A 12,803-nucleotide genomic window follows, 5' to 3' on the forward strand; every position below is an offset into this window, starting at 1 on the left:
AAAACCAGTGGTGGACGAGCTAATGGAAATGTGGACATCAAAGGTCAAGGTGTGGGACGAGTACAAGAAAGAACACTTTTATTTGAAAGCATTGTTGTTCATAACAATCAGTGACCTATCGATCCTTGGTTGCTTGTCTAGACAAGTTACGAAAGGATACAAAGGATGTGTGGTTTGCATGGAGGACATGGATGCTAAATGGATGAAGAATAGTAAGAATATGGTGTACATGGGTCATCGTCGGTTCCTAAGCATGGAGCATCCATACTGCAAGAACAAGAAATCCTTTTATGGCAAAACTAAGGATTGCTTGGCTCCTCGGACTCTAACCGCGAAGGATATCTTAACAAAAGTGAACAAACTAAAAGTCGTCCTTGGAAAGGGCAAAGGAAGCAAATAGGCACCGAGTTCCTCTATGTTCAAAAAGAAATTGATATTCTAGGATCTGCCTTATTAGTGGTTCTTGGATGTTCACCACGCACTTGATGGGATGCACATCACTAAAAACATGACCAAAATGTTGCTCGGCACCTTAATGGAGGCAAAGGGCAAGGGGAAAGATTCACTTAACACTCGTTTGGACCTACAAGAATTAAAAGTCAAGCTAGAGCTACATCCTAAACTTTAACCTGATGGGACACAAAACTTCCAGTAGTCTCATGGACCCTGGAAATAGAGGAGAAAAAGAGCCCTTAAGTTTCTTCCATGAACTCAAAGTGCCTACTGGCTACTGCTCAAACATTAGGAGGCTAGTGAACATGAAAGATTTGAAATTCAACATGCACTTAATGAAGGCGCACGATTGTCATGTTATCATGACACAGCTGTTGCTAGTTGCAATTAGGGGCATCCTACCGGAGAAGCTGCGTGACCCGATCATAAAGCTGTACTCATTCTTCAACACAATCTCACACAAGGTTATAGATCCAGCTACAATTGACAAGCTAGAGAAAGACATGCACCATAATATGAGTAGGTTGGAGATGCATTTTCCACCCTTTTTATATGTCTATACATCTCATATTGCATCTCGTTCAGCAAATAAGAGCACTTGGTCCACTATTCTTGCATCAGATGTTTCCTTTTGAGAGGTTATTGAGTGTCCTGAGGAAGTATGTCCGAAATAAGTACAGGTCCGAAGGGTGCATGGTGGAAGGATGGTCGATAGAGGAGGCAATCGAGTTCTGCACATACTATTTGAGTCTAAATCAATTTGGTGTTCATGTATCTCGGCGTGAGGGAAGGCAAGGGACGATTGGGGAAAGGTCAGTACGTGTTGAGGTTGATGCTTTCTAGCAAGCTCATTTCGTCGTCCTTCACCAAGCAAGCATAGTTTCTCGCTATACCGAGGAGGAGAAGGCAGAACTTCGAGCTGCAAACAGTGGTAGGTCAGACACATGGCTGGCAAAGCAACACAAAGAAAACTTTGGTCAATGGTTAAAGGAGAAATTTTTGGGTTAGCAAACTAATTCAAAGGAGCTTTATCACTTGGCGATGGGACCATCCTCGATAGTGTTGATGTATGAAGGATATGACATAAATGCGTACACATTCTACATAAGAAAACAAGATGCCAAGAGTGCCAACCAAAACAGCGGTGTCCAAATCGAAGCTTATGACAACGAAAATCATGCGTAGACATACTATGGATTCATAGAGGAGATCTAGGCATTAGACTATGGATTAGAAGAACTAAAGGTCCCTGTTTTTCGGTGCAAGTGGGTAAGAGTACCAAAAAGCATCATGACGGACAGGTATGTTATGCGTACTGTAGATTTCAAGCATCTTGCCTACCTGGATGAGCCTTTCATTTTTGCGAAAGATGTAGTCCAAGAATTCTATGGAAAAAACCTAGGTGATGGAGGTAGTGGGCATGTGGTGCTTCAAGGTAAAAGGAAGATCGTCGGTGTCGAAGATACAAATGAGGAAGATGGGAATGGCTATCGAGATATGCCTGCTCTTAGTCTAGATGTGGATCTCCCCCTATTTGTGGAGGGCGACGAACTAGCTTACGTGAGAAACGATCATAACGAAGTCCCCTACATCAAGTAAATGTACCTAAATGTGAATGTAACATTTGAGTTGGATAAAAAACTATAGCTACAGCTTGAAACATTTTAGATTTAAACAATTATGCGTGCAATTTGATCACATGTCACTGGTCCTCGCACGGTTTAGTCAATCTGCGTATCATACAATGTACATGTGCTGAGTGTTCTGATGTGTATCATATGGTGCACATTTTAGTTTGTGGCCTGCCCATGTCATATGGTGTGGATGTGCCCGTGTGGCTGCCACTTTTCTTGGACCCATATATTGTATATAGGGTATAAGATATTAATGAAAGATTTTGATGCAGTTCTATTTTATTTCGTGCTTATTCTATCATTTTCTAGTTATTACAATCGGGTAGAATGAGTGACGGTTTACATGTGTGCAATAGATCAGATGACACTGGTTTCTGCAGTATGTAACGGTGATCAGTCTAGGTAAACATCCGTATCAAATGGTGAACATATGTGCTATTGGATCAAACGGTACTCGTTAGCACAGTGGCAGGTCAGACACATGGCTGGCAAAGCAACACCGAGAAAACTTTGTACATATAGTCTATATTAATTTGTCTTAAGTTACGGGGCACTACAAATAATATATTGAAACAAAAGAACAGAAAAGCAAAAGCAAAAGCAACAAAAAAATCAAAAGCTAACTACATATAGTTTCTTATTCCCATTTTCCATGCGAACAACTCAAATTCTTGGGAAAGCCTGCAGTCCTCGTTGCAAAACACAACCCTTCCTTCCCATCCGTCTACATGGCCATAGAGGCGGCCTGCGCATGGAACATCGCCACGCACTTGTGCCGGCGACGGTAGCGTTATCTTTCTGCACGTCGTTTGGATGATCACCTTAGCAGTCGCCTAGCAGCACAACACACATCCCTTGTTGCGTAGCCACCTACTCATTGGTCCGCTGCCACCACCCGCTGCCGCCACCCATGATTCTTCCTCGCCCTTGACCCGTCTTATGCACCACCGTGCAGTGGCATCATCGCTGGCATCGTCATTGCGCCTATAGAGCAATATGGCGACTAGATAGGCTGCCACATTGTGCCCACCATCGGTGGCGCGGGAGAGATCATCGAGGCATGGTCGAGGGCTATGGTTATCCATGAATACCATTGGTATTCCAGTCTGGAAGCAAGCCTTCGGGTTGCCAAGTTGGGTGAGGCTAGCAAGGAGGGCGTAGTAGCCGTCGAGATCATTCCACGACCTCGCCCCGCATATGCACCTATCCATTGCCACACGGCGATCGATGACAGGTTCACCGTAGATGCAAAGCATGAATGAGCAGGTCACCCATAGGCTATGGAGGTTGTCTATGGGCCGCTCTGAGGTTGCAGCGAGGTGGCCGGTCTAACGGTGATTCGTCTAAACAGCCGTATCAAACGGTGATTGATCTAAACAAGCATATCAAACGGTCTGGGGAAAGCAACATAGAGAAACAAATTAAGGGGTCAGCAAACAAATTCAAATGACATTATTGTTGAATGTTCATTCCACGCTTTCATGACTCATATATAGTTGGTAGTCGTGCCTATTTGATGAAAATGAAAGTCCCATTGAGACTGGCCTTTTATAGATGAGTATTGTTGGTATTTATTAATGCACATAGACAAATTCACAAGGACACAGATACCGCTGTAGCTTTCACCCAAAAGTATTCCAAGTATCGTATCCATAGGGAAACATGTGAGACTAACTATGGTTAACTTAACTAAGGGTAGCAACAAGGTTAGGATAAACAGAAGCGCAGAGAGAATAACAAAGGTTCTCTTGTTCTGACTTCGGTAAGCTATGTCTTCTACTATTCAACTAGGATATTGCTAGGGAAAGACACCAGTATAGGATGCTTTCCTTCATAACCAGGTCCTACTTGGCCTACAAACAGGAGGTGGACAACAAAGGATTCAACGAGGCTATGAGAGTCACCCTCTTGAGCTACCACCGATCCAGAATGCAGGGTGCATCCAAGATTAATCCAAGTCTAAGCACCACATTTACACTTACGATTAATACTTTACCCCCTAGGAAGAGAATAAAGCACTCAAAAGAGTTGTGATCCTGATGAACAATATAAACAAGATACTTACTTGAATCAGAAGTTGATTGCCAGAGACATCTCAGAAGCAAGCTCAAGTAGAACTTGATTCTGCCAAGGTACAAGCTATAGAGAGAGCATCGATAGACTAACACTTCCTCCAAACTCTTCCCTCACACTCTATCTCACTATTATTTATAAGACTAGATCCTATGGAGGACTAATCTTCTCTTGATTGCTGGCTTTGATCCTGATGAGGAGAATATGAATTAGGGTTTTAGGATGACTCTCTGAAGGGGGTACAAGGCTATATATATAGGGGATAGCATCAATTTTGGACCCTCGGATTAAACCAACTTGAATAAACGACGTAGATGCGATCTTTATGGCGGTGGAGAACCGACGTCACGAGGCGGAGGCTGACGGTGGCCCCTATAGACCGGTCGGCCTGTAGGTGGGACCGACCAGTCCTACCTGGTGGCCTCTCACCCTCCGCCATGGTGTGGTGTCCTCTGGTGACTTCTAGATCCTTCTAGTGTTGTTTATGCCGTGGATAATCATGATTTACTTTGACAAATAGGTCCACCTTGACAGTTTTCGAGATAAACCCTGTTGAAAATATTGATTCACCAAAACTCATGGAATTTATTAGTTTAGACCTCATAAACCTATGTTTGGTGATAGAATTAAGTATATATGCAGGTTATGTTGATGATTTATAATTAGTGTTAGTGACCGTCAACAAGCTCCCCCAAGCTTACACTTTGCTAGTCCCTGAGCAAAGCTAAACTCAGCAATAGATCAAGAGTTTCTACAATGTTTTCATGCCTCAAAAGTACACATGTGTTTAATAAAAAATTCTCCTTCGGATTAGAATAAACTGATCTGACTTTCAAACTTACCCATATTACCTTCAACCATGGGGCTTCTTAGCCTTCACTTAGGTCTTGAGCAACTAAAAGACAGAATGATCAAGTCAAGCACTATGTCTCAAGTTCTTTGTTCCACCATTGTTCCAGAGTTTTTATAAGTTTTCAAAATAAAACTCAGAGATTCTATTGTATGACACTCTCAAGTCTCTCAATATACGTGGTATTTGTGGATCCTCACCAAGGCAATAAAGATGTTATGCCTTTTCTCTTCCTACCACTAAGGATTATGTGGAGTTGATAGGTAGGGAGGAAGCTAGAGCAAACTTGCAATGCATACATTATAAAAGTCAAACAATGAATCCAAAGAGAGTTGAGTCGTATAATCAAATCAAGATGTGCATGTGTGTGGATATATGGTGGATATATATGGTGGTGAACCTAATTCTACTTTGCTCCTTGAAAACTTATCTCTCTTTTGAAACTTGGAAACATTTGCTAGAGAACAGGGGCTATCTTATTCATCTATTTTTAGGCGGGCATCTAAGTACCCATTGTTTTAGATATCTCGAACACTTGTCCATTTTTTCTCAACTCTTTTTTTCCTTTCTTTCTCTTCTTTTTTTATAAATAACTTTTGCATAGCCCATGCCTCTTTCCTGCAACAAAACTTTTAGAGATAGCAATAAAAACTTGGAGCATTTATTTGGTGGATGGAAAACTTATCAAACATATTTTTGTGTTCTCTCCCAGTGTAGGAGTAAAATATTTTTGGGTGGATCTAGAAGGAAGACATGTTTTTGCATACTCCCAGTGTAGGAGTAGTGCATATTTGGGTGGTGTGTATGTGATCTTGATTTTAGGAGCATGACAAATATCTCATAAGGGTCAACAAAGCTTGACAAAACTCAATGCAAAAGCAAGCAACATATATGTGGAAGTTTTCCTAGCCTAAATAACATGTATGGATCTGGGGGAATTCAAGCTTTAGTCATATAGGAACTCATCATGTAACATTTTTGTGTTTTTCAAAAAAGTAAATCTCCAAAACTTTAGTGTCACTTGGAACAAGATAAACAATAGCTCAGACCTTCTCATATTAGCTCCGTCAATTACCTAGACTTAGATCAAGCATATGCTACCCATGAGTTTCAAGTTCAGAGTAAATCATTATATCAAAAAAATTTTATCCAAAACTCAGGAGAATTCAAGGCTGAAAACTAGGTACTTGAAAGGAATTACAACCGAGCAACTATTCATCATTTCCATTTATGAGATTATGCCGAGTCCTCCTTATTTATTCTGCTAACAACTCTTAAAAACAAATTAAAGCAAACTAGACACACCTTTTTATTTTACTTTCAATTTTACTAGATCACACATTATTACTATAACTATATATATTTATTATAAAGATAACTTTTTATTTTGTTTTTATTTATTCATCATTTTTAATATGAAAGAAACTAAAAACCAAAACAAAGGGGATAGAGTACTTACCTGGATACACGGGAGTGCTTCTCCCCTAAGCTAGCTCTTTCGGTGAGGGTTTGGTGTTGTAAGTCCTTTGAACCAGACTTCTTGTGAAGTTCATTGATCAAGTAACTTTGTTTGCTTTGAAAATGAGGATTCTTGTGATGATGCCTCTAATGGTGATGTCACCTTGTTCTGCCAAACCCGTCTTGGTTCCAAGTTTGGATTTTTGGTTTGACAGGTTCAGAACACTTGTAGAAATTTGGAGAATCAACTGACTCTCCCATACTTTGCTTGAAGTGTGTCCTGCTCATAAGACAAGGTAGAGATCAAGTGCATGGGCTCTGTTGGTGGGAAAACACCAACATAACCAAAACTTTATTTATTCTTCTCTATCGTTAGGCACATTGAACAAGATGAAGTTGATGTTATGTGCTTTGTTCAATTATAACATGGGTGATAAGATCAGAACATTTAGTATGAATGTAGCATTTAAGTACATTTGGCCCAAAGGGTTGAATTGCTTAACCCATGGAAGGATTGTCTATCTGTACATAATGTATCAATCTTTACATGATTATGACTATCATCTTTCAGAGATAGGATGTGCACTTTTTAGTTGAATTGGTTAAGGCTATGAGATCAAGAAAATGGTGCTGGTAACAAGCTTAAAGAACTAGACATGTTGAGTTAATCAAATTGGATCAAGTAAGTTGTAACTCAAACATGTTTGTTTCTTATTTATGTGCCTACCCGAATCAAGGAAAACTATTTAAATAATGACCATTTACCTTAGGATGTTACCTTCATCATTGAAGCATGATGACACCACATGACGAATGGAGATGACTCGTGATATGGTCCTTCCCTTTTTGCTTGAAGTTTTTCTTGTTCGGCTAGCCTCATAGTTATGAGCTTCTTGTTGCCAAGATTGCACCCTTCCTTTCTCATCCTTTTGTCATGCCATCTTTCTACTCTTCGATCTTGCCATTTTGTTGGACCTTCCACCTCACCCTTTGTTTTATGCCTCAATGATTTGTTTTCATAAATGATCTCCTGTTGGTGAGGGCTTATTAGGTCTATTGATCAAGACCTCTCCTTGCATTTAGCTTTTCTTTGCATCATCAGATCCAAGAGATGAGGATGCGACAAGTTGCATGTTCTTCTCTCATCAACCACTCTTTGATTTTTGTTGATTCTTGGTTGACGAGATGCTATTCATTGGAGCTACAAACTTGAGTTCCTCCATTCATGATGAATGAGCTATGTCTTCTTTTCGCAAAGTTATTGGAGTTCATCATGTGCCTTGCTTCAACTTTGATTTGAATTCATCTCATGACTTACCCTAATTGAATTGAGAGTTTCCTACAGGGGTTAGTCCAACAAAATATCTAATCTCTACTTGCCAAAGTTTGGATGGATATAATTAAATGTTGCATGATAATTGGTTGGACATACCTTGCGTCATCATTCTTCATTCTTTTTGCTTCAAACCTGGAATAGTTAGTGACAAAAATACCTGAAGGAATATTTTCACAATTATATTTCTATTCTCATTTCACAAGGGCATTACAACAAAAGGTGAAAGCTCGTGTTGTGTCCCGAAAGTGCTTGTTTTAGGACTGAAGCTCATCCTTGAGAATCCTTCAAATCACGCTAAGTTGGTGAGGTGGTTTCCCCTCCAATACTAACCTTTGTGCACCTATCTCAAGATTCATGCCAATGAGATTGGCAATATTTATGATAAAAATATGCATCGACAACCACCCTTTAAAAATCTTTATAAACAAAAAGTATGAGGGGGTTGAAGATCTCATGTGTGGCAATGTTGGAGAGACCAATTGATTTAGGAGATTTCTCATATGAGCACGGGTTTGATGAGATGTTCATGAAATAGCTTCCATGCTCATTGATGTCATCTTCCTTTTCAGGCTCCAAGGTTGTTTCTTCATGAATGTCTATAGGAGGAAACATTGTCTACATCATTCCATGCCTATAACATTCATTGGATATTTTATTGTCCAAGATTTCCCTTGGATTGGTGACTCTTGGGTTGATCTTGTCCAAGGCCTCGTCCATCCATTCAATGGCAACGACACATACGTTCTTAATATCCTCCAGCCATTATTGTCGCTCTTCTTGGTCTTTCTTGTGGCCTTCATGACTCCTATGCTTTGGGTGTCTTGGTGGATTTCTAGGATCATCATGAGTCTTAGGAGAAAGAACATAAGAGGAATCATCAGGGTCAAGGATGGGTTTGAATGATACATCTAATGTGGGCATAGAAGGGGAGAAGATAGAAATTGCTTCTAAATGACTTGGCTCTCCTTCTATGAGTTGACTAGACATGCCATCCTTGAATTCTTCTCAATGTCCTACATGGGAATAAGGACGCTATCTAAGAGATCTCTTCTTGAGAGGATTTGAATTATATTTGCTAGAAGGTCTCTTATGGAACTAGAAGTTTAAGCTTTTCCCAAAATCAGCATCAAAAAGATCATCCTCACAAGAAATTTCAAAAGGTTGAATTTCTTCTTCTTTTGGAGGATTTAGATTCTAGGGCACTGATGGTTCAGTGGTTGATAGCTAAATCTTGGGATTAGAGTGGTTGTGATTTGACTATCAAAACTTCCTCTTCTTATTCAGGAAATGATTCCTTCTCTTCCTCGGGGAGTTCATTGTGAATGCTAGTGCAGGGAGTCTTTCCACTAATTCTATCAAGCATAGACCTTGCTTCACTAGCAGACAAAAGAAGGAAAGTTCCTCTAGAGGCTTGGTCAAGGGATTGCATGGAATCCTTGCCAAGACCCATATAAAAATGTTGAAGAAGTACCAGGTCTTGAATGGTAAGGTCCGGGCCAGCGATGATGAGGTCATTAAAATGATTCCATGATGTGGCAAGAAATTCTTCTTCTAGTTGTCTAAAATTTAAAACCTCTTTTTGAAGGCTAATGACTTTAGAGATGGGAAAGAAACGGAAACAAAATTTAGAGCATGATGTTTCCCAATCTTCTTGCATACTTCCAATGGTTTGACTGCACCATTATTTAGCTCTTCCCATCAAAGAGAATGGAAACAACTTCCATCTTAAGGTCTTGTTAGACATGCTAGCGATGCACAAGCATGCACAAGTCTGTTCAAACTCTCATAGGTGTGAGTATGGGTTTTCATTGCCTTCTCTCGAGAAGGATTGTTCCTGAATCAGTTTTATAAAGCACGGACGTAGCTCATAGCCAGGTGTTAGGATAGGCTCTAAAGATTTTGGTGGCTTTAGGCTTGCACTCATGGGTTTAGCATATTGATATATAGGTGTGCTATCCATGCTAAAAAAATTTAAAACAAAATAAAATAAAAGAGTTAAATGCACCGTAGGTCCATTAACTTTTGGTGGTATGTCATCTAGGTCCATTAACTTTCAAACTGCATTTTTGGGTCCATTAACTTTTGATGGTGTGTCATCTAGGTCCATCAACTTTTAAACTGTATTTTTGGGTCCATTAACTTTTGGTGGTTTGTCATCCAGGTCCATCAACTTTCAAATTGCATTTTTGGGTCCATTAACTTTTGGTGGTGTGTCATCCAGGTCCATCAACTTTCAAATTGCATTTTTGGGTCCCTAAACTTTTTAACTGGTTCACCGTAGGTCCATAGCCCTTCGTTTAGCAAATAGATCTGACATGACACGCCAAATAAGCAGCCACCATGGAGTAGGTGATGAGTCCATAGCTCCTCAAGATGTTCATGGAGACTTGTCTAGCAATAATTCAAATGTAGTAGCTGGTAATTCGTTAATATCCTCTGGTCTTAAATTTGGGACTATTATTTTTAAGGATAAATATATTGTGGACATGGAGAAATTTATAATTGCTGGACTGCCATCAAAGATATTTTATAGAGGTACCTTATTATTGCGTGGAAAGGAGGAGAAAATGAAGCCAACAAAATACATTAGTACTAATTCTAAAGAGGTGGAGATCATCAATGGAATTTTCCCAACGTGATTAGCATCCTTGCCATATTATTTTATTATTTCCATGCATTAGTTTCCTATCTAGTTGTGATACATGGTCTTTTATCTAGCATCTAGCTTTTAGTGCATGCATGCACCTATGTACGTGAATCAAATTGGTGGCTACGTTTGGACATGCCATGCATGTTAGCCAAATTAGGGACTTAGGGTCAATCGGTCCTAGTTGGGCTGGTGGAGTCTGAGTTTTGTTTGGGTCAGGTGGCCTGCGTGCCTATACCTATGGCCTTTGGCCTTGTACTAGGTAGATTAGACTGGATTTTATTGTGGAGTTTATTCCTCATTGAGCCACCTCTTGAGAAACCCTAGATGGTGATCCCATTATGTTCTTCGTACTGAAGATTATCTCCGGATGATGATCTCATCCTGTACTCCATGGTGGCTTCTTTTTTGACGTGCCATGTTAGATCTATTAGCTAAACGAAGGGGTATGGACCTACGATGAACCAGTTAAAAAGTTTAGGGACCCAAAAATGCAATTTAAAAATTGATAGACCTGGATGACACACCACCAAAAGTTAATGGACCCAAAAATGCAATTTGAAAGTTGATGGACCTAGATGACACACCACCAAAAGTTAATGGACCTATGGTACATTTAACTCAAAACAAAAGATAAAAAGTTATGCTAGGTTCATAGTTAACTCAGCGACCGTTTCCCCTGTCAATGGCGCTAGAAAGCTTGTTAGTATTTATTAACATAGACAGATAAATCCTCAAGTGCACGGATACCATTGTAGCTTTCATCTGGAAGTATTCTAAGTATCGTATCCATAGCAAAATGTGTGAGACTAACTACGGTCTAACTTAACTAAGGGTAGCAACAAGGTTAGGATAAATAGAAGCGTAGAGAGGATAACGAAGGTTCTCTTGTTCTCACTTCGGTAAGTTATGTCTTCTACTATTCAACTAGGGACATTACTAGGGAAAGACACCAGCAGAGGATGCTTTCCTTCGTAACCGGGTCCTACTTGGTCTACAAACAGGAGGTGGACCACAAAGGATTCAACGAGGCTATAAGAGTCACTCTCGCGAGCTACCACTGATCAAGAATGCAGGGTGCATCCACTATTAACCCAAGTCTAAGCACCACATTTACACTTGCGATTAATACTTTACTCCCCCTAGGAAGAGAATAAAGCACTAAAAGAGTCATGATCTAGATGAACAATATAAACAAGATACTTACTTGAATCAGAAGTTGATTGCCGGAGACATCGCAGAAGCAAGCTTAAGTAGAACTTGATCTACCAAGGTACAAGCCGTAGAGAGAGCACCGATAGGCCGACACTTCCTCCAAACTCTTCCCTCACACTCTATCTCACTATTATTTATAAGACTAGATCCTATGGAGGACTAATCTTCTCTTCATTGCTGGCTCTGATCTTGATGAGGAGAATATGAATTAGGGTTTCACGATGGCTCTCCGTAGGGGGGGTACATGGCTGTACATATAGGGGGTAGCATCAATTCTAGACCCTCGGATTAAACTGACTTGAATAAACAAGCGTAGATGCGATCTTTAAGGTGGTGGAGAACCGACGTCATGTGGTAGAGTCTGACGGTGGCCCCACAAACTAGCTAGCCTACAGGGGAGGCCTCTCACCCTCCACCATGGTGTGTCCTCTGGTAACTTTTAGATCCATCTAGTGTTGTTTATGCTGTGGATAATCATGATTTACTTTGATGAATTGGTCCACCTTGACGGTTTTCTGGATAAACCTTGCTAAAAACATAAATTCACCAAAACTCATGGAGTTTATTAGTTTAAACCCTTAAACCTATGTTTGGTGATGGAATTAAGTATATATGAAGGTTATGTTGATGGTTTATAATTAGTGTTAGTGACCATCAACAAGTATGAAATGTGCAAGTGAATGTAAATCACCTTGTTTTCCATGACCCATCATATTCGCCGTGCCGTCGCTCGTGACCCGCGTGGGTGACTATGCAAATCAGCATCTTGATGGTTCCTTCCCCGCTCGCGTCTTGAGGTGGGGCTATTTAAGCAAAGGTTAGGTGAGCCTTTGAAGCACACTTCAATCCCAACCTTCTTCATCCCTAACCATCAGAAAAACTAGAGAAGCCCTTTAGTTGCTCCTAGCCTCCCGTCGCCATGGCTACCCTAGTCCTCCATCGACTCCGATGCCGCTAGGAGAAGGCCTTCATGATCAGCTTCTGCCATCACCTAGGCGTGGCTATGTCTGCTTGTGCTAGGTGTTAGAGGATGCTTCGTGAAGATAGGGAGGAACGCCTCCATGGTATGGTCCCGCTACTGATCACAGTCCATGGTTAGAGCATGTAGAATCAATACCATGGAGGGCCTAGTTAGAG

Source organism: Miscanthus floridulus, chromosome 4 (genome assembly GCF_019320115.1).
Source record: "Miscanthus floridulus cultivar M001 chromosome 4, ASM1932011v1, whole genome shotgun sequence".
In the NCBI taxonomy this organism is placed as follows: domain Eukaryota; kingdom Viridiplantae; phylum Streptophyta; class Magnoliopsida; order Poales; family Poaceae; genus Miscanthus; species Miscanthus floridulus.